Here is a 20,727-nt window from a genome sequence, read left to right on the forward strand (position 1 = left end):
ACAAATTTTATCCACAGAGGAGATGGCATAAACCCGTAATTACTGTTGATGGTGAGGAAGGGATTGGTGGGAATTTTTTATTATTTAGAGGATGTGAATCCTTGTTGAAATCTTCAGTTGAGGCAATGAGCATAGTAATGTGCCTTTGTTCATTATCATCTGCATCTACGTTGCCACAAGCTCATTCTAGTACAAGTTTGAGCCTACCACTATAGCAAAATCATTTTCATAAGTAATCTACAACGGACCTACAATTATCAAGCATCATGACCTTAAGTTCTAATCTGACTGCTCAAGAATTGCATCAACTATGCAATCATTTAGCTTAGTTGTTATTTGCCTGAAAATTAAATTCTCTTGTAATTTAAAATAGAGTAAATAGGTATTTTTATTGTTAAAAAGTCATATATGTTTAAAATAGTCTCAATAGATAGAAATGATTATATTAGATGGTAAGATATGGAAGAAAAATACTTATTGCATTTTTAAAACGAAAAACACTCATATTAATTTTACTATTTATACTTATTTTATAATACTTTAGATATAATTTTAGTTTTTGTTTACTAATTCTTAACTATGATTTACTAACACTGCAGAAAATACCTCTTCGTGTAATTCTGAAAAAAAAGTGTCTATCATAAAAAATTTAAACAGGTTATAGAACAGAGAACAAAATAAAAATCAAACTGCTTATAAAAAGGTTAAAATAAAACAGCAAATCCAAAATAAAAATACAAAGTAATCTTATTTAAAAAGACCTAAAAGCTAAAATCAAATACATGTTAGAGCAACCTAAACCACCAGTGTTAGAACTNGCCTTATATATATATAGCTATTCCTATTTTGAAATAAGCCGCAACGCACCCCAATCCCTATCCCTGTTTGACAATCCTTATACACTCTCCCCCACCGCATCCTTAACTCAGCCATGAATCCAGTAAACCAAACCTTCATCTATGAGAAGATCTCACCTCTCACATTCTCTCCTGTCCTTGCTTGCATCGCCGTCTCGGTCTCTTCAAGCTGTTTATCACGTCGCCAACTCTACCCGCGTGGTCGTCATTAGTTCCGGCCTGCTGCTCGCCGGTCCTCTCTTCTCCAGTAAGGATTAATATTTCTTTCAATTTGTGATGTTAAAATGTGATTATGGTTTGTATAGTTACAGTCAATGAACTTTGTGCATGTTTCGATCTTTGTATGATTCTCCTCTGTCTTTTGATCAAAATAGATAATATTTAGATTCCCTAGGTTTTTTATCAGATTCCTATTATGATTACCATTGCTATTAAGAACCTTCCAAATAATCAAGTCTCATTTTTTATGAAATCCTATTCCATTAACTTCACCAACACAGACACACAGTTTTGATGAAATCACCCTCCAATTGATCATCTCCTTTGTAACGGAAAATTAACCTCGCCTATCTATTTCTTTAATTGTATATTTGGTCAATTTGCAAGTACTTGTCCTTTTGTCACTTTCCTAAAATCACTTTATGTACGATTCAAAACCCAAATCAATTGTGCGTATGATTAAGAATAGCGGGTAGAAAAAAATTTGAGGTGCCCACTACCTGCTATAGAGGAAATGCATGACAACTAATAACTTACTAGCAAAACAAACTCTCTAAGTTAGTGAAAAATAGTCTAATTATGGACCAATTTATACATGGTTATATGTATATTTGGGTTGATATTTTCTTTTTCCCGATTGTTTCCGTTCAGTTTCCTTATAAATAACATAAAGTGTATTTTAGGTTATAACTATGTATTATGCTGATTAACTACTTGCATTGTATATTTTAGCTTATAACTATGTGCTGTGATGATTAACTACTTGCATGGTATAGTTGTATTTTTTTTTTTTGTTAATTTGTATAAGCATAATTTACCAGCATTATGTTTGGGTTGGATATAATGTGATGTTTTTTTTTTCTGCATCATGTTATTATTAGAATTAAGATGGCTAGGAAAGGTCGTTACATGAAAAAACCAAAATTAGGACCAGGATGTCAACAACCTCAAACGGCTTTGCATCCGGCATCGGCTTTCAACCAAGATGACTCTGAAATTCCCTCGGCCAGCGGTGATAGTGTCCTTGAAACCTCACGCCCGTTTCGTCCACCACGCAGTGAACAAGGCCTGCTCTACAGGTGAGCACAAATAGCATCGAGAACTTGGAACCTAGCCACGTACACTTGGATGCTAATGCAAATGAGGTTGATTCTCTTGATTAAGAAGTTGACGACCTCTTTGTTTCTTCTAGAGCTCAGAGTCGCAATGGACGGAAGACTACAGAGTATTGTGTAAAACCCAGTTAAACCGTAATTAATTAAATAATAAATTAAATAAGAGCGAATATGGTTAGAAAATTTAGCAATTGGAATTTGACAATTTAAATATGATATTTGGATTCAATGAATTTTTCTGAGTCGGGAAACATAGTTTTCTGCGTAAAATCGCAGACTAGAATTTTGACCTACAGTACCGGCTAAGATTTGTCTGGTACTGCAGCTGAGAAAAAATTGATTGTAAGTAAATGAGGCTAAGAAATTAGGATTTATAATTAGGACAGGTAGAAATATTTAAAATGCAAATTGGGTCAAAGTGAATTGGGCTTAAACCCTAAACCCTAAACCAACGGACTAAACCAAGTGAATTGGGCCAAAGTAGACCCAAGCCCAGCATATGTAAGCCTTAACTTAAAGCCATTCAGTCACCATAACCCTCATTTAGTGTGTTTGTTGCTAAAATGAAAAGAGGGAGATGAGAAGAGAGAAATCCTAACTCTTTTTTATAATCAAATCACCATAACTTGAGCTACGGAGCTCTGATTGACAAGCTGTTTATGGCCACAAGTCGTTCTTCTCTTCCTCTTTAAGTCTATTTAAGTTTTGTGGTGAGTATTTAACTCTGCTTTGCCCAGTTTCATTTTTCCTCTTGTATTTTGAATTTACTTTGGATTTTGAGAAAATCTTGTGTTTTGGTTGTTTAGGGGTGCTATAGTATGAGCCATTGGTGATATTCATCACAAACTTTTGTGAGTTAAGATAAGAAACCCTCTAACCCTTGTGATTTATCAATTTTATGAACCCTAGGTTGATTATTAGTGTGAAATTCGTTATGTTAGAGTATTGGTTGATTTTGGTGTACAATTGGGAGGTTGGTGTTGCTTTGGGAGGTTGGTGTTGCTTGTGGAGTTTTGGTGAGGCTTGGAGCTAAGGGTTGGTGGAGATCAGACTTCCAAGAAGAAGCTCAATTATTTTGGCTACAAGAGATACGGTTTAAGTTTCATTTAAGTACCACGTAGTGTGAAGAGAATTGCTAGGCTAGATGCCCATATGATTAAGTTTAGATTGTGTAAATGGTTGGTACTAATATGCATAGTTGATATGTAATGTAAATTAATGATTTGGTTGAGAATTGTGTGAATTGTATGTTTGGTGTGTTGAGAATTTGATGAATTAGATAACGAATATTGGTTTGTGGAATATGCATTTAAATTGTGAATTTGGGCCGGAGGCTGGAAAGAGGCAAGGAAGGTAAGTTGATGTGTGTATTGTGTGATGATATAAGAGATTGGATGGATTTTAGATATTGAATGTGTGAGTAATTGGTTTGATTATTGAATAATAAGGTTTGAGGAATGGAGGTGTAAAATTTGATAGTTTTGGGTGAAATTATGTAGATGAGATAGGTTTGGTTTTGGTTGAGTGTAATTATGTGAATGTGGTTGGGTTGTGGTCAATTTGGATCAGTGGGAATGAATTTGGCTTGTGAACATTGGAAAAATTGGTGATTTCTGTTTTGGGTAAAAACTGATTTTTAACCAACTTTAGCGGTACGAAACTCGGTCCATGGAGTTTGAAATTCTTCAAAATTGGATTTTTATCAAAATTTATTCAATGATTTTTCCAACGGTTCAGAAATGGTTGAAAAAGAAATTTTTTAAAAGAAGTTATGTGTGTCGGAAGTTTAGGGTTTGAAAATGTAATTCTGCAGCTTTTTAACTTAGTAAAAGTTTTGGTAAAATATACTCCAATGCGCACGCATGACTGACGTGCACGCGTCACTCACAATTTTTACTCTCTCACACATGCGCCTGGCCGACACATACACGTCACTGTATTGATGCAAGTGCCTAGTAGAAAATCCAGAGAGTTGCGCTGGTACTGTGCTGGGTTTGTGCGAGGAGCACAAAACGCACCCACGCGTTTGCGTCACTGACGCGCACACGTCGTGCTACCTTTCTGCTTTCCAAGCGTGCGCATAGACGATGCTCACGTGTCGCTTCCTTTTCCGCTTTCCACACGTGCGCATGGGCAACGTGCACGCGTGACCTTGTTTTCAATAAAAGTTGATTTTGAGTTTTTAAAGCCGAATTTTAGACTTTTAAGCCTTCATTCTCACCCTTTAAATCTTAAAGCCTTATATTAGGCCTAGAAATGAGAAGGGACTATGAAGAGTGGTAACATGAGGATGAAGTAAAGGGAGTGTAATGATCATTTATGATTAATGATGACTATATGAGTTGCTAAGGGTGATGATGGAAGTGCGGTGTATGCCGTGAGCCAAAGGGCTGTATTTAATAATGATTATTGGCTATGATATGGGTTATGTTTTGAGCTGGATGCCTATGATAAATATTGATTTACGGCTGGAAATGAAAATATGGGTTTGGATGATTATTTTATCTTGAGCTCTCTTTCTCGAAAGTGCGACCCCAGAGAGATGAAGGAAGGTGAGGATCCCCTTCCTTGTTCCTCCTGGTATTATAAAATCATCCCCAGCGAGATGATGGGAGGTTAGGATCCCTTCCTTGATTCCTCCTGGCATATGAGAACGTATGTCCTGGGTAGATGCAAGGGTTGTAGTTCTGCCCCACTTGCTCCAAGTTGGTTATAATAGCGGCTCCCCAGGTGGAGGCAAGGGTTGTGGTTTCGCCCTACTTGCCCTAGATTATAATCAATGATGTATAAAATGTGCAATCATGTGATGTATAAGTGACGATATGGTCATGATGAATGATTATGAAATGTTATGAATGAATGTGAAATCATTATCTGAGATACGAGTTTTCCTAGATGAAAGCAGTGACTAGCCACCACGTGCTCTAGGGTGAGACTCCATACTCTGCTGACCCTATGTCGTAAATGTGGCTAGACACTGTGAAAGTTCCGGATTAGCTCGCCCCCGTGGATAGACACCAGTGTGGGTGTTTTATGACTATGGTTATGATTATGTTTATGATTGAGAATTGCTCGAGTTGGGGATGCGCGACAGAGGGACAGTCAAATGGTTAGTTACCAGGACTTGTCGGGTTGGCTTTATAACTGATAGATGAGACTCATCAGCCACAGGACAGGCATACATCATTTGCATATGTTTAAATTGTTTGGGTTTAGCCTATTTGTTTTGGATTGCTATATCATATATGCTATGTTACCTGATTATGTGCTACTTATTTTATTTGGACCTTATTGTGTATTATTTGCCTGTATTGCTTGTGTTTGTATAACTGAACGGTTCCTCATGCTGGTGTCGGTTGACGCTGGGGGCTGTCCTTGACGAGATGAGTTGATGATGTGATTGAATAATGATGATGATTATTAAATGAGGTAATTGAGCTCCCTCGGTAAACGCAGTGAAGTGATTTCACTTACTCCTGGTAGAGAATGAGAAAATTTGAGTTCCCTGTGTAGACGCAGTGAAGTGATTTTACTTGCTCCAGGTGAGGATATGAGGTAACGATATAGAATTACTGAGACAGTATGGCTGGGAATGGTTTTCATTTATAATTCTGACTGTGAATTGTCATGGATTTAGAACGTTTGGTGGCATGAGAAATATGAATCAGATTTAGCATTTCCTTATAATAGTTGCCTATTTATGGATTGGCAAAAACATAGGATAAATACTGGGTGAAAAGAAGTTTAGGATGCTTAGTGAGTTTTTGTTACAGTGCATTGTATTTATTTGGCACTTTTACCGTGCTGGAAACACATGGGTCGGGGGTTCTCATTCCGTATATATATCTTGTCTTTCAGATACATGTCCAGGTACTCAAAAGTGAATTGTGGTTCATCTGAGAGATGGCGAAGATCTTATATACTCTCTGCTTTATATTTTGTTTAGAATCTCTCCACCTTTATTTTGAAAAGCTTATATTATGTATTGAACTTTTTTGAACTTGCCTATAGAGGCTTTCATGTTTTATTTGGGTGAGTTAAGAGGTACTATTGTGAACTACTTTCATATTGTACCCTAGCCAGCCTAAACTTCGTAGGTCACGACTAGTGGCTATTTACTTATGTTATATATCCATATACTATCCTTCTCTTACTCTCCTTTATGCCTTTATCTGTATATCACCTTCAACTTCATGCTTTATCTTTAAGTTGTCGAAGTGTGAGTAATACAACTTCGTGATTTTATTTTACTCAATTTCAGGTTTCTCGATTAATACACCTTTCAAATTTACTTATAACTATATATTAAAAATCCACCTGAGAGTCGTACCACCGTAATATCATTGACTTATGACTCGAGCATAAGGATTTGAATGTTAGGGTGTTACATCATGGTATCAGAGCAGTTCGTCCTCGTGAGCCTAAGGGATGGAACTGCTTATGCTTCGATGCATACTCTGAGTTTGTGCCTATGCTAGTTAGGGTATCTAACCGATACGTCTAGCATGAAGTCCATGAGTGTAACTTTGGTAAATTGAAGCACTTGACTTGAGATATTGAGCCTGATCACCTTGATATCATTTGTTTGGTGTGAACAGGAACCAAATGGCGCCTCGTGGACGCGGTCGTGGTGGTAATCGGGGTCGAGGACGGAGAGTTAACGATGTAACCATACCGGTAGATACCTTGACCAATTTCGTGACCATGATGGCTAGTGCTGTTGTTGTCATTAGCACTGTGGCTACTATGACTAGGTGAGTGAGGGGTAGGATGGAACAACAAGTTAGAGTTGGTAACGATAGTGGTGATGGAAGTGAAGGTGGAAATGATGTCCCGAGTGCAGTGGTACCAATGGGAATAGTGAGTTATCCGGAGTTAGTTAACATGGGTCAAGCAACGGGAGAAAGCTTAAGAAGGACTGTGGTGGCAAGGATTGACTGCTGGGAATCTTTCATAAGGAAAGAAGGAAAGAAAACGAAGATTGCACCTAGGAGCAAAAGTTTCAATAGGTGTTGGTTTGCTATTTCACTTTCTCAATACCGGAACAACGACCAAAGAAATGACAACCGTCAGGGGCCGAATTCAGAAAGGCAGACTAGTACTTAACCAGAAGATTTGAGGTACCCGAGATGTAAGAAGTATCATCCAAACAGACCCTGCAGGGCCAGACTAGGCGTATGCTACAAGTGTGGGAGATCAGGGCGTATGTCTTGGAATTGTCCCTACAGAGAAGTTCGGGATGCAATCGAATTTGATTCTCAAAGCTGAGGTAATTGTAAACTAGCAGTTGAATTTTTAACTTCCCTGCATATCATTAATATGTAATATTCATTCGTGATGCATAACAAGTGTTGATAATCATAAGGTCCAAGTTGATGATTAGTCAAGGACCATTAGTTGCTGAGACAAAGCGATATTCAGTTAACTTAGAGGAGTAGCTAGGCTCTTGAAGGTTAAGAATAAGAGTGACACAATAGAAGTAAGTTGGATTATATCTAAGGGATCGGAAATGTTGAGACACTACAAGAAAAACACCCATTCAGGTACACTTAAAAAGTGTAGTCAAAAGTGAAAAAAATTATGCCTTAGGCTACGGCTACGCTTTTTGGGCTACGGCTACGCTTTCTGGGGTGATTCCTATTCAACCGTTGCCTATTCTCAAAGGCTACACTTTTTTGCACCAAAGGCTACGCTTTTGACGTTTGAAAATAGGGTGTGCTTTTCAATTGATGCTGTCCAGAACCAAAGGCTACGCTTTTCAACTTTTATTTTTATGAGAATAGGCTACACTTTTCAACGCTACTGCATCACCTGTAAAATGTAGCCACATTGTATACCATAGCTACTCTATATAAGTGTAGCCTTTGGTTTCTTATTTTTTTTAATTTTCTGTATAACCATAGCTACTCTATATAAGTGTAGCCTTAAGTTCCTCATTATTTTTTTAATTTTTTTAATTTTTTGTATGTATATAATATTCTAATAATTTTTTATAAATAATAAAAATTATCCTTACACAATTCAAAGACATAATCTTAAGAAGTAATTAACAATCAAAATATAACTTAAGATAATTTAAGTCACATGAAATTTGTATCACATATCAATTAAAATGCAAAGTTTGCACTCTATATCCAAAAAGTGCTTAACAAACAGAAAATCATTGATCTTCTAATCTTGGCATAATGAGTAAAAACGTTCTGAAGCCTCTTCAATTTTCTTCTCAAATACATCTTTTTCATGCTAATCTTCATTACCATCAAGAAAACTCTTGGCCTTAACAATTGTATTAGTGCTCATTCCGAGCGGGGCTGCTACAAAAATACTTGCACTTCTAAGAAGTTTAAACAAAAAAATTCTTCTAAAGGTGCATAAAAAAGTGTAAATAGAAATTAACTAAACCAAAATAGTAAGATCACAAACTGAGTTGAAATACTAAAATATATATGATCATCATACTAATTGCTGAATAAATGGACAAAGAAAAAAATCAATTGCTGAATATACTATTCCCTATCTTCACTCCAAACAGCTTGAACTTTACTGCCAATATGATATTTATCACCCAAACCAATCCCAGCATTATTTACCAAACAATCCAATGTGGACAAGAAATACACAAATGAGATGATACAATAAATTACCTTGTCACTGCCTGCAGGACATATAACAAGTTGTGCATATTCCATAACAATTTTGTATAATTTGAATCCTGAGCAATCTCCCTAACCTCTCTGAAGCCCAGGAACCTGAAAGACAATTAACAACATGAAAGGAATCAAGAAATGCATTAAATGGGTGAATGCAGAGAAAGAACTATCAACTCAGTAATAACTCAAAAGGGACTAGTCTAATACTTCTTGACATACCGATCAACAAAGTTGAAATTTGAATACATCAGATCACTGTAAACATAGTCAAAATTATACGTGACAGTTGCAAAACCAATACAAACAAATTAAAGAAACTGAAAAAAAAACAATTGTAATAGTTACTCACCTTGAATAAAACTAAAAGCATTCTAATAGCTCGTTACCTATCAAAAGTAGTAAGCACTTTGATTTAGCAGATTTGATATCTCAGATAAATAAGATACAATACCACAGTATCTATTTGATTGATCACTTACTTTTTCTCTTTTCAGCTTGTTGGTTTTTTATTATTCTCATTAAAGCTGAATGCTAAATTCACAAAATCATGCCAATCATCTTAATTTCAAGTGCTGTTAAACATCTCACTTACCTTATCATGTGAAAGAAGTTCAAATGAAGGACCAACATAGCGCTCACAAAGATCTTCCACTACCTTAAAATGGACTTCAAGTGTCAATTGATTAATCAAAACAGACGTATGTGAAAAGAGAATAAAAGAAAGATTATAACTGATGGCTAAACCCATTATGAAGCAGGCAATGAAATTAAACAGCCTTCCTTGCAGAAATTAGACCTGAGTGGCTAATGTTACATTTGGGGCTTTCTTCAAAAGGAAGATTGAGCCCAGCTGCAACAACTTGAGTTATGCGTTTTGTTCTTGACAATGAGATTATGCAAATCTGTTTCACAATTATACATGATGTGTAGATAGAGCAGTTGGCACTAAGAAAAATAGAGGAGTATAGCAAAATAGGGTGACATTAAAACATGCAAGGTTTTGATAAATTGGACTAAATAAATAAAAAACAGAAGAATCTATTGCCAATATCTGACCTGCGGTAGTGTCGCACAGTTTCGATCAGCAGTGGCACTGATTAGCACCTGACATGTTAAGTAAGTGAATAAGTGTGATTATCAAAATTGTTTAAGGTGGAGTTAATGTCAAAAATAAAAACCAGACAAATTGATAAACATAAGGACACTATTCTATTCTTTATCAGAAGGTAAGATAAACATAAAAAATCACTAATCTAACAATACTCACTAATTTGTTGAAGGATTTGGTGGCATAGTAGCAGCTGGACCTGCTAGTGCAATAGGTTTAGGAACAAGGACAGCATGACCAATCCGCTTGTTGCTTTTTTTAGTAGATGCAAAATACCAATACAGGCTCCACCAGCTTCCCTAACACTTTTTCTGCAGTTAGTGACTACTTATCAAATCATGGAATATAATCATCATATCAACACTCACAATAGTAAACTATGATCTTTGCTATAATCATCAATACTCACAATAGTTTTAAACAAACGTCATCAATAGCAAGCAGTAACAAAGTTCGTGGAATATAATCATCATATCAAATCTTCTTTAAAATGTTCTTTCTTATTCTAACTATTTAATAACTAGTTAAGATCAGAAAACAAATTAAGCATCTGAATGTCTGATATATAGTTGAATCCATCTTCATCAATACTCACAAATGGATGCAGGTCCACCATCTTCATCAGCAACAATATGCATGTTATCAAATCAGAATTCACAAACACATATTTCACAGATTAAAACACCAAAATTAAAACTCCTAAAATAAGTCACCATAAAGGACATAACTAAAACACCGACTAACACAACTTCATACTAAATGGGAACTAAAATCAGAAACTCAAGTGTATTGTGCAAGCTAAGTGACAAGCAGCGCAATAACATTTTTCTTCTTTTTTTATTTTAACATTATAAGAAGCTCAAACTTTGCATAAAATTACATAATGAAAAAACAAATGATCAAATAGTTTGAATGAGATATTCATTAAGCTTATTTGAATGGCATTACTTAGCATTCTAAATTCAATAACCTATTGACTGTTGTAGCTCAAATCAGGAACAAGCAAATGATCAAACAGTTGGAATAAAAAATTTAAATTCGCATAGTATCTATACTAATTAAATCTGACAACAGCCCAAAATTTAAATCCAAACCATGAATCTCACAAGGAAAAAAGAAGAAAAATTCAAAGCAGAAAAAACTAACAAGTTTTGAAACCAACTTGGATGTATCTAATCACTTCCTGAGAAGTCAACAACACATGTTAAAAAATTCTAAACGTAATCCACCAAATTATTCAGGAAATGGTAATCATAGATATGGAAGCAAGTTAGATTCAGAATTCAATTATGTAATCTACGAAATTTGCATGATTAAATTTTTCAGAGAAACTCTATTTCACTCTGTTCTTTTTAACTGCTTCAGCATAAAAAATCTACATTCAAATATTCCATTAGAAAAAATATATAATAAAAAAAACACACACAATCGGGCACCAGATGTCTGAATAAGTTCATTTGATCAAGAAAAAAAACAACATAGTCGATGAATTTTCAAAGTAACAACACCGCAATCAGTAAGTAAAATAAAATAAAAGGATACAAATTTAAGTTTTAATAATTTTTCAAGCCGTTAAATGATCCAAAAATGAAATGGGTGATAAAGTTGATCACAGAAAAGTATGAACTGAATCGAAATATAGCTGAAAAAATCATAAGCTAAGACAATAAAGGAACGGACTTAGGGTTTGTGATGATCGAACCTACAAGAATAAGTTCTCCTACGCCGCAGTTTATCTATTCATGAGTTCAGAAACTCTACCCTAAAATTGAAACCCCCAAATTGAAACCCTGAAATCGGAAATCTACCCTCTGAAATTTCAGAAATCAAATAAAGGTGGACGCATACCTTCTCGACGATGGTGAGTGAATGAAGAGAGGCTTTCAATTGAGCGCAGCGTCGCCTTGATGTGATCCACAGCAAAGAGAAGCAGTAGTACGGTGAAGACGAGTGACGGCGTCGTGAGTGGTGAAGATGAGTGAGTGTAGAGTGTTTCTGGAGTGGTGAGTGGTGATGGCGGAGTCTTTTCTGATTTTGAGTGGTGAGTGCAGAGTCTTCTCTGATTTGGGGGTGATGAGTAGCGTGAAGAAGGGGGAAGCAGCTAACGAGGGTAGTGAGGGTTATGCGTTTGTTTCATTTAATTTGGCTAAGTCATAAGTGTTTAATTTGTATATTATTTTTTTATGGGGTTTAATTTGTATATTATTATTTGCTGTAAAGTGAAAAAAAAAATTTACTAAGTGTTACACATTTGACCTGAGATACATTAGGCAACATTTTTAAAGCGCACCTGAAACCTGACAAATAAGTTACTCTTCAAAAGCGTACTCTTTGGTATAAAATGTGAACCCATATCTCTTAAGATAAGGCTACACTTTATAGGTGATTTCTATAATACCTAAGGCTACACTTTTTAAATGATGCCACTATTGTGTATCATTTTTTCTTATAAAAAGGCAACACGGAGAAAAGCGTAGCCTATTCTATGAATAGGCTACGCTTTTCAAATGTAGCTTAAAAAAAGTGTGGCTAAATGGGTATTTTTCTTGTAGTGAGAACTGTACAGAGTTATTGTTCAAAACCTAGTGACAGTGAACTGCGAGAAAAGAGAATAGAGCAGATTCAACCTTTAGTTACTCATCGTTTGAGGGGCGAGTGAAGATGAGACCAAATTCCTATATGATAGATTTTTCGAAACAATGCCCGAAGGAACGACAACAACAATCACCAAGGGAGGAGGTATGGAAAGCACCCTCATAATGAAATGACTTGTAGGTGATGTGGAAGCTACCATCTAGGAACTCCGTGTCGAGCTAGATTGGGACTTTGCTATAGTTGTGGAGAAGGTCAACCGGAATACTTCCAAGGACCAACAACAAGGTCGTGCGTTCACTAAGACGACAGGGGATACCACTAGATCCGACGGTTTGGGAAGAGGTAAGTGAAAGATCGATAACAATGTGTTAAAAGTACGATTAAGTTGGTATTTGGTTTTGGCTATCATAGATAGAAATCTAGTGAATGTCAGTCATGCTAAGTTGTGGTTTAGTACTTAAGGAAATAAGTGATAGGACTAGTACTAGACGAGAAATCAGAGTGGCACAGCAGAAGCTTGCTGAAGCGTTAGATAGTATGGTAATAATAAGGAATAGTAGGGTATGATTAGAAATGCTTTATGCTTTGAGTACTTAAAAGGTTAGTGAAATTATGCAGATAATGATTCTAGATAATTGGGATAAATTGTTGCTATGAACTTTGATGGTTCTGAAATGGATGAGGAAATGATCGTTGTTGCGTAACTGGATTTAGATGATGAGTTAGTGCAAGTCGTCGTGTTTGAGAGATGAGTACTATGATATTTGGTCATCGTTGCCTTGGATTTAGATTGAGATTTATAATGATTGGTTTTGAAAGACGAATTTGAAAACCATTAAAATAAAATGCTGATGTTGTACTATAATTTTGAAAATGATTTTTGATTTTAGTAACTTTAACAAAAGTGATGTGTCTCGAATACTTTTATAAATTATTAAAGAAAATTGGATTCTTATGATTTTGTTAACTTATTATTTCAAACTCATTTGACTTTAAAAAATGAAGAGAGTTTTGATTAATTAGTCAAAGACTTTAAAACAACAAATTATATAGAAATTTGAGGGTTTGTGAATAAGAAAGTAAGTCTAGAGGTTATGCTCGGAGTTGAGCTGTGATTAGTAGTAAGTGGCTTGACACAGAGAGAGAGGATAGTGATGGAGTATGATTAAGGTATGGTGATGATTTTTGGTTGATTATAGTGATGTGGGATGATGACTATGATTAATGATGATTGTAATATTATTAATGACATGATTTGATATTTAATAAGATGTGAGTTGATGAGATGATGAAAGTAACAAACGAGGCTGTTGGTTGATGTTGGACGAATGATCAAGACCCTCGGAGATAGAGGAATCAGAGCGTGGCAACGGAAGCATGCAGAGTAAAAAGACCTTGGAACTACTATGCGTTGGATATAAAGGCAAACTACGCTCACGTACTCGTGGTGGTGGATGGAATTTTCGAGGGCAAAAATTTCTGTTACGGGGTTGAATGTAAAACCCGGTCAAACCGTAATTAATTAAATAATAAATTAAATAGGAGCGAATATGGTAAGAAAATTTAGCAATCAGAATTTGATAATTTAAATATGATATTTGAATTCAGTAAATTTTTCTGAGTCAAAAAACATAGTTTTCTGCGTAAAAACGCGCACTGAAATTTTGACCGACAAAACCGGCTAAGATTTATTTGGTACTACAGCTAACAAAAAATTGATTATAAGTAAATAAGGCTAAGAAATTAGGATTTATAATTACGACAGGTAGAAATATTTAAAATGCGATTTAAAGCGATAATCTTAAAAGTTTTGGCCCAAAATTGGGCCAACGGATTAAACCAAGTGAATTGGGCCCAAGTGGACCCCAGCATATATAAGCCTTAACTTAAAGCCATTCATCCACCATAACCCTCATCTAGTGTGTTTGTTGCTGAAATGAAGAGAGATGAGAAGACAAAAACCCTAACTCTCTTTGATCTTCAAATCACAATAACTTGAGCTACGGAACTCCGATTGACGAGCCGTTTGTGATCACGCGTCGCACTTCTCTTCCTCTTCGAGTCTATATAAGTTTTGTGATGAGTATTTAACTCTCCTTTGCCCAGTTTTGTTTTTTCTCTTGTATTTTGAATTTGGTTTAGATTTTGAGGAAATCTTGTAATTTTGGTTGTTTAGGGGTGCTCTAGTATGAGCCATTGGTGATATTCATCACAAAATTTTGTGAGTTAAGGTAAAGAACCCTCTAACCCTTGTGGTTTATCAATTTTCTGAACCCTAGCTTGATTATTAGTGTGAAATTAGTTATGTTAGAGTATTGGTTGATTTTGATGCACAATTGGGAGTTTGGTGTTGCTTGGTGTAGAAGAACTTATGTGTGTCGGAAGTTTGGTGTTTGAAAATGTAATTCTGCAGCTTTTTTAACTTAGTAAAATTTTTGGTAAAATGTACTGCGACACGCACACATGGCCGACGCGCACACGTCACTCACGATTTTTACTTTCTCACGCGTGCTCATGGCAGATGCGTACTCGTCGTTGTATTAATGCAAGTGACCAGTAGAAAATCCAGAGAGTTGCGCTGGTACTGTGCTGGGTTTGTGTGAGGAGCACAAAATGCACCCATGCATATGCGTCACTAACACGCATGCGTCGCGCTACCTTTCCACTTTCCATGCATGCGCATGGACGACGCTCACGCGTCGCTTCCTTTTCCACTTTCCACGCATGCGCATGGGCGACGCGCACGCGTGACCTTGTTTTTCAACAAAAGTTGATTTTGAGTTTTTAAAGCCAAATTTCAGACTTTTAAGCCTCCATTCTCACCTCTTAAGTCTTAAAGCCTTATAGTAGGGCCTAGGAAGAGTGGTACCTTGAGGATGAAGTAATGGGAGAGTATTGATGATTTATGATTAATGATGACTGTATGAGTTGCTGAGGGTGGTGATGGAAGTATGGTGTATACCATGAGCCAAAGGGTTGTATTTAATAATGATTATTGGCCGGTTATGGGTTATGTTATGCGCCGGATGGCTATGATAAATATTGGTTTACAGTTGAAAATGAAAATATGGCTTTGGATGATTATTTTATCTTGAGCTCTCTTTCTTGAAAGTGCAACCCTAGAGAGATGAAGGAAGGTGAGGATCCCCTTCCTTGTTCCTCCTGGTATTGTAAAATCGCCCACAGTGAGATGGTGGGAGGTTAGGATCCCCTCCTTGGTTCCTCCTGGGCATATGAGAACGTACCTCCTGGGTAGATGCAAGGTTTTGGTTGCGCCCACTTGCTTTAGGCTGGTTAGTATAGAGGCTCCCCAGGTGGACGCAAGAGTTGTGGTTTCGCCCCACTTGCTCCAGATTATGATGAGTGATGTATACAATGTGCAATCATGTGATGTATAAGTTACGATATGGTCATGATGAATGATTATGAAATGTTATGAATGAATGTGAAATGATTATCTGAGATACGAATTTCCCTGGATGAAAGCAGTGACAAGTCACCACGTGCTCCAGGTTGAGTCTCGATACTCTGCTGACCCTATGTCGTAAGTGTGGCTGGACAATGTGAAAGTTTCGGATGAGCTCGCCCCCGTGGATAAACACTAGTGTGGGTGTTGTATGACTATGGTTATGATTATGTTTATGATTGAGAATTACTCAAGTTGGGGATGCTCGATAGAGGGACAGTCCAATGGTTAGCTACCAGGACTTGTCGGGTTGGCTTTATAACCGACAGATGAAACTCATCTGCCATAGGGCACGCATACATCATTTGCATATGTTTGAATTGTTTGGGTTTGCCTATTTGTTTTGGATTGCTATATCATATATGCTATGTTACCTGATTATGTGCTACTTATTTTACTTGTACCTTATTGTGTATTACTTGTCTATATTGCTTGTGTTTGTACAACTGAGAGGTCCCTCATACTGGTATCGGTTGACGTTGAGGGCTGTCCTTAACGAGATGAGTTGATGATGTAATTGAATAATGATGCTGATTATTGAATGAGGTAATTGAGCTCCCTGGGTAGACGCAGTAAAGTGATTTTACTTGCTCCAGGTAGAGAATGAGATAATTTGAGCTCCCTGGGTAAACGCAGTGAAGTGATTTCACTTGCTCCAGGTGAGGATATGAGGTAACGATATAGAATTGCTGAGACAGTATCACTGGGAATGGTTTTCGTTTATAATTCTGACTGTAAATTGTCAGGGAGTTAGAAAGTTGGGAGGCATGAGAAATATGAATCAGATTTAGCATTCCCTTATGATAGTTGCCTATTTATGGATTAGCGAGAACATAGGATGAATATTGGGTGAAAGGAAGTTTAGGATGCTTAGCGAGTTTTTATTACAGTGCATTGTATTTATTTGGCACTTTTACCATACTGGGAACCCATGGGTCGGGGGTTCTCATTCCGTATATATCTCTTGTTTTTCAGATACAGGTGCAGGTGCTCAGAAGTGAGTTTTGGTTCATCTGAGAGATGGCGAAGATCTTATATACACTCTACTTTATATTTTGCTTAGAATATCTCCACCTTTATTTTGAAAAGCTTGTATTATGTATTGAACTCTGTTGAATTTGCCTATAGAGGCTTTCATGTTTTATTTGGGAGAGATTAGGAAGTACTATTGTCAACTACTTACATACTGTACCCTAGCCGGCCTAAACTTTGCGGGTTGCGGCTAGTGGCTATTTACTTATGTTATATATCTATATACTGTACTTCTCCTACTCTTGTTTATGCTTTTATCTGTATATCGTCTTCGACTTCACGCTTTATCTTTAAGTTATTGAAACGTGAGTGATACGACTTCGTGATTTTATTTTACTCAATTTCAGGCTTCTCAATTAATACTCCTTTCAATTTTACTTATAACTATATATTAAAAATCCACCTGAGAGTCGTATCATCGTAATATCATTGACTTATGACTCGAGTATAAGGATTTGAATATTAGGGTGTTACATATTAGACAATTAAGATCATCGGTAACGTATCTGTTAGATTTTCTTTGATTTTTTTAGGCTAGACTTTATGTTATTTATTAGTCTTCTTGCATGTTGTCCACAACGGAGACACATATAAGGTATTATATTTGGCTTTTAGATTTCGATGGCACAATCAAGCCGAAAAAATTAAGTGTGAAGGAGGCTATGGAATGACCCAATTGCAAAAGGATCATGCTCAGGTTCAACAACGAAAAGCAAGCAATTCGAGATGAAGTTGGACTGTTGAGTGGCGTTCTTGGTATGCTGGGATCAGACTACGGAAAATTTTCTATCTGTGAGGAAAGTTAGATAGAGGTTACCACTAAAGACAAGGTTTATAATGAATGTGTCAAGGTAAAGGTTTATAACCGTGTTAAATTAAATCTGCTTATTTGTTTCAATTATTAACAAATTGTATTATCTATGCAGCAAAATTTTCACTTTGATGAAGATAGTGAAGGAACTATAAAGAAAAATATTTTGAAGAGTATGGAGAAGTCTTGGAAGGATACAAGGCTAAGGTTGTATGATGCTTGTTACAAGGCAACATTAATGACTGAACAAAATATCGAGAACCGTCCGCCAGGAATCGATCGAGAGCACTGGAGATGGTTCCTTAACTATCGCGCCAAATCTGAGATGCAGGTAAAAATAGTATTTCATTAGGGCACAAAACTACAATCACCTTTGCATTGAGTCACTTTAAATCTGTTTTTAATCCCCCTTTATCTCTTAATCCCAAATAGGAGAAGTGCAGAAAAAATGCGATAAATCGATCAAAACAGCTATATACCCACACTGGCGGTTCGAAAAGCCTCGCACGGCGGAGAGAAGAAGAGGTACTGTTCCTTTTTGTTCAATCTTCGGTCTTGTACTCTACCTTTTTATTCACTCTTTGGACTATCTCTATGTCAACATTCTCCTTGATTGTGTGGAATACGGTAATGGATTAAACTTAGTTGTTACAGTCAAAACAAGAAGGAATGAGAATCGGTAGAGGAGAGTTATGGATCAAAGTTCACAAAAAAAGGATGGCTCTTATATCAATGATGAGGCAAGATCAATTGGTGTAAGTACAACTCATTATAATTAATCTTTAAAATTATGATATCAAATGGATTTAACTGTTTATTGATGCTTTTTAGTTGCCCCTTCCTTGTATGCTGAGCTGCAAATTAGTTTTTGGTTTCTTTTCATTCAATTTTTATGAATAAGTTTTTGGTTCCAACATCTCTAATTTGATATTAAGTTATTACATGTTAAATACTCAATAAATTTAGAAAATATTTGTAAGACTAAAAAGGCTATTTATTACCTTGACATTTTAATCAGTATTTATAAAATACTGATGTTTTTAATAGGTCTAATTATTTTTGTTAAAATATATATAATATATGATTAGGATCAATTATCAAAATGACTAGAATACTAGTAAGGCTCAAAATTTCATTGCCCATTTTATTTATTTATTTATTTAAATGAGAAGTGTTTTGAGAGCGTTTAATATTTATTAAGTTTAGTAAAAGAGAAAGAAAAGTGGAATTACAAGAATCCAGGAAGTTCTAATAGATGAAAACTTTTGCGTACTTGATTGTCTAGGGATTCCTCAAACTGATTTTGTGACAGAACTGGAATCCAATCCATTAATAAGCATTCTCTGCTCTCACTTTAGATATGTATCCTTTTGCATGCTTATACGTTTGGTGCTTGTCAAATATAAATGCATTTTTAGTTTTAATTAAGTTGAATGTCTTTGAATCGGATCCATGTTGTTGTATTATATCTGTAGGAAAGACTTGAGGAGATTGAAGAACAGGATGAGTCTTCTAGCGTGTCGTCTTAGAATGATTCTATTGCTCAAGTCTTTGGAAGAGAAAAACTGGGTAGAGTGCGTGGTGTGGGTTTCGGACCGACTCCTAGTCAACTCTTCGGTCTGAATTCGCATCCATCGGTCAACGAAGTCCAAGTAGAGGAGACCCAACTACAGGCAGAGCTAGAAGCCGAGAAGTTGAAAATGAACGCAATGAAGGATGAAGCAGCAGTAGAGAAGAAAAAGATAAAGGCGATAGAGAGTGATTTGATTTATCTATTTCAACGGCATGGTGAGGAGCTGCCACCAGAGATTGTTGCCGGGATAAGTTGAGTGGAATGATTCATGACAAATAGTATTTTAGGACTGAAGATATTTTGGATTGATGCAAACGTTTTTTTGAAATAGACTATATAACTCTTTGCAAGAGATTTATTTTGTTGATATTTTTAGTAATGTATTTTCGTTTACAGATAATTTTTTTTGTTTTTGCCACAAGTTTAGATTCTAAGGTTGAATATAACTTGCTCTTGAAATAATTATAAATCCAAAAAGCCAAAAAAAATCTCGATGTTATTTTTCTATAAATTATATGATTTTTCAAACAAAAAACCCAAACTTTGCATTTTTTTTCCAAAATTTCTTAACTTAGCGGTGGTTTTAAACCGTCGAAAATTGTCAAAAATAGTTCAAAGTGTGTCGGGTATTACGGCGGTTTGTAACCACCGGTAACATTGCTAGTCCCATTTTGCAGCGTTTATAAAACCGCTGCAACAATACGCAAACTTAAAACAGTAAAATACATTGCGGCAATTATAAAAGTGCCGGTAAACATGATGGTAATTGTGGCACTCCTGCTTAGCGACAGATTTTTGACCGCATGCCGCGAAATACGATTTTAGCGGAAGTTATACCAGCAGTTGTTGGAAACCGCCGCCAAACCCAATCCCCACGCCCATAACTAAGGCGGTTGGTCAATTGCTGGTCTTTGATTATGTGGCGATTTTAGACCGCCGCTAATAAAAAAAACCGCCGTTAAGCAGCGCCTCCGTTGTAGTGAATATACCCAAAAGCAGTTTTTTTTCTAATTTTATTTTACGGTATTTGGTTAATAAAATTAATTTTAACACATTACAATATATTATCTCTGTTTAATAAAATTAGCTAACTCACTAATAATATTATCTACATAAAATAAATTATTATATCAATATAAACCAGATCTAATGAACTAATAATCTTTTTTACTGAAAAATAAAATAAAAAATAAAAATGATTAAGACTACACAGCAAAAAAAAAAACAAAGAAGCAAAATCAAGAGCTTCACTAGTCAAATGCAGAAACGGATTTTCTATTTTTATTGGTTCTGTTTTTCTA

The 20,727-nt window shown here is 35.9% G+C and overlaps 1 long non-coding RNA gene across 1 annotated transcript; it reads left to right on the top strand.

The window, feature by feature from the left end:
* The first annotated feature begins 867 nt into the window (after nt 1-867).
* On the top strand, nt 868-17,281 carry LOC127747778 (uncharacterized). The gene is made up of 2 exons (XR_008009712.1): nt 868-1,104; nt 16,986-17,281. It is a non-coding gene; the product is annotated as an uncharacterized LOC127747778 (long non-coding RNA).
* Nucleotides 17,282-20,727: the final 3,446 nt, after the last annotated feature.

The sequence above is a fragment of the Arachis duranensis genome, chromosome 5 (genome assembly GCF_000817695.3).
Source record: "Arachis duranensis cultivar V14167 chromosome 5, aradu.V14167.gnm2.J7QH, whole genome shotgun sequence".
Classification (NCBI taxonomy): domain Eukaryota; kingdom Viridiplantae; phylum Streptophyta; class Magnoliopsida; order Fabales; family Fabaceae; genus Arachis; species Arachis duranensis.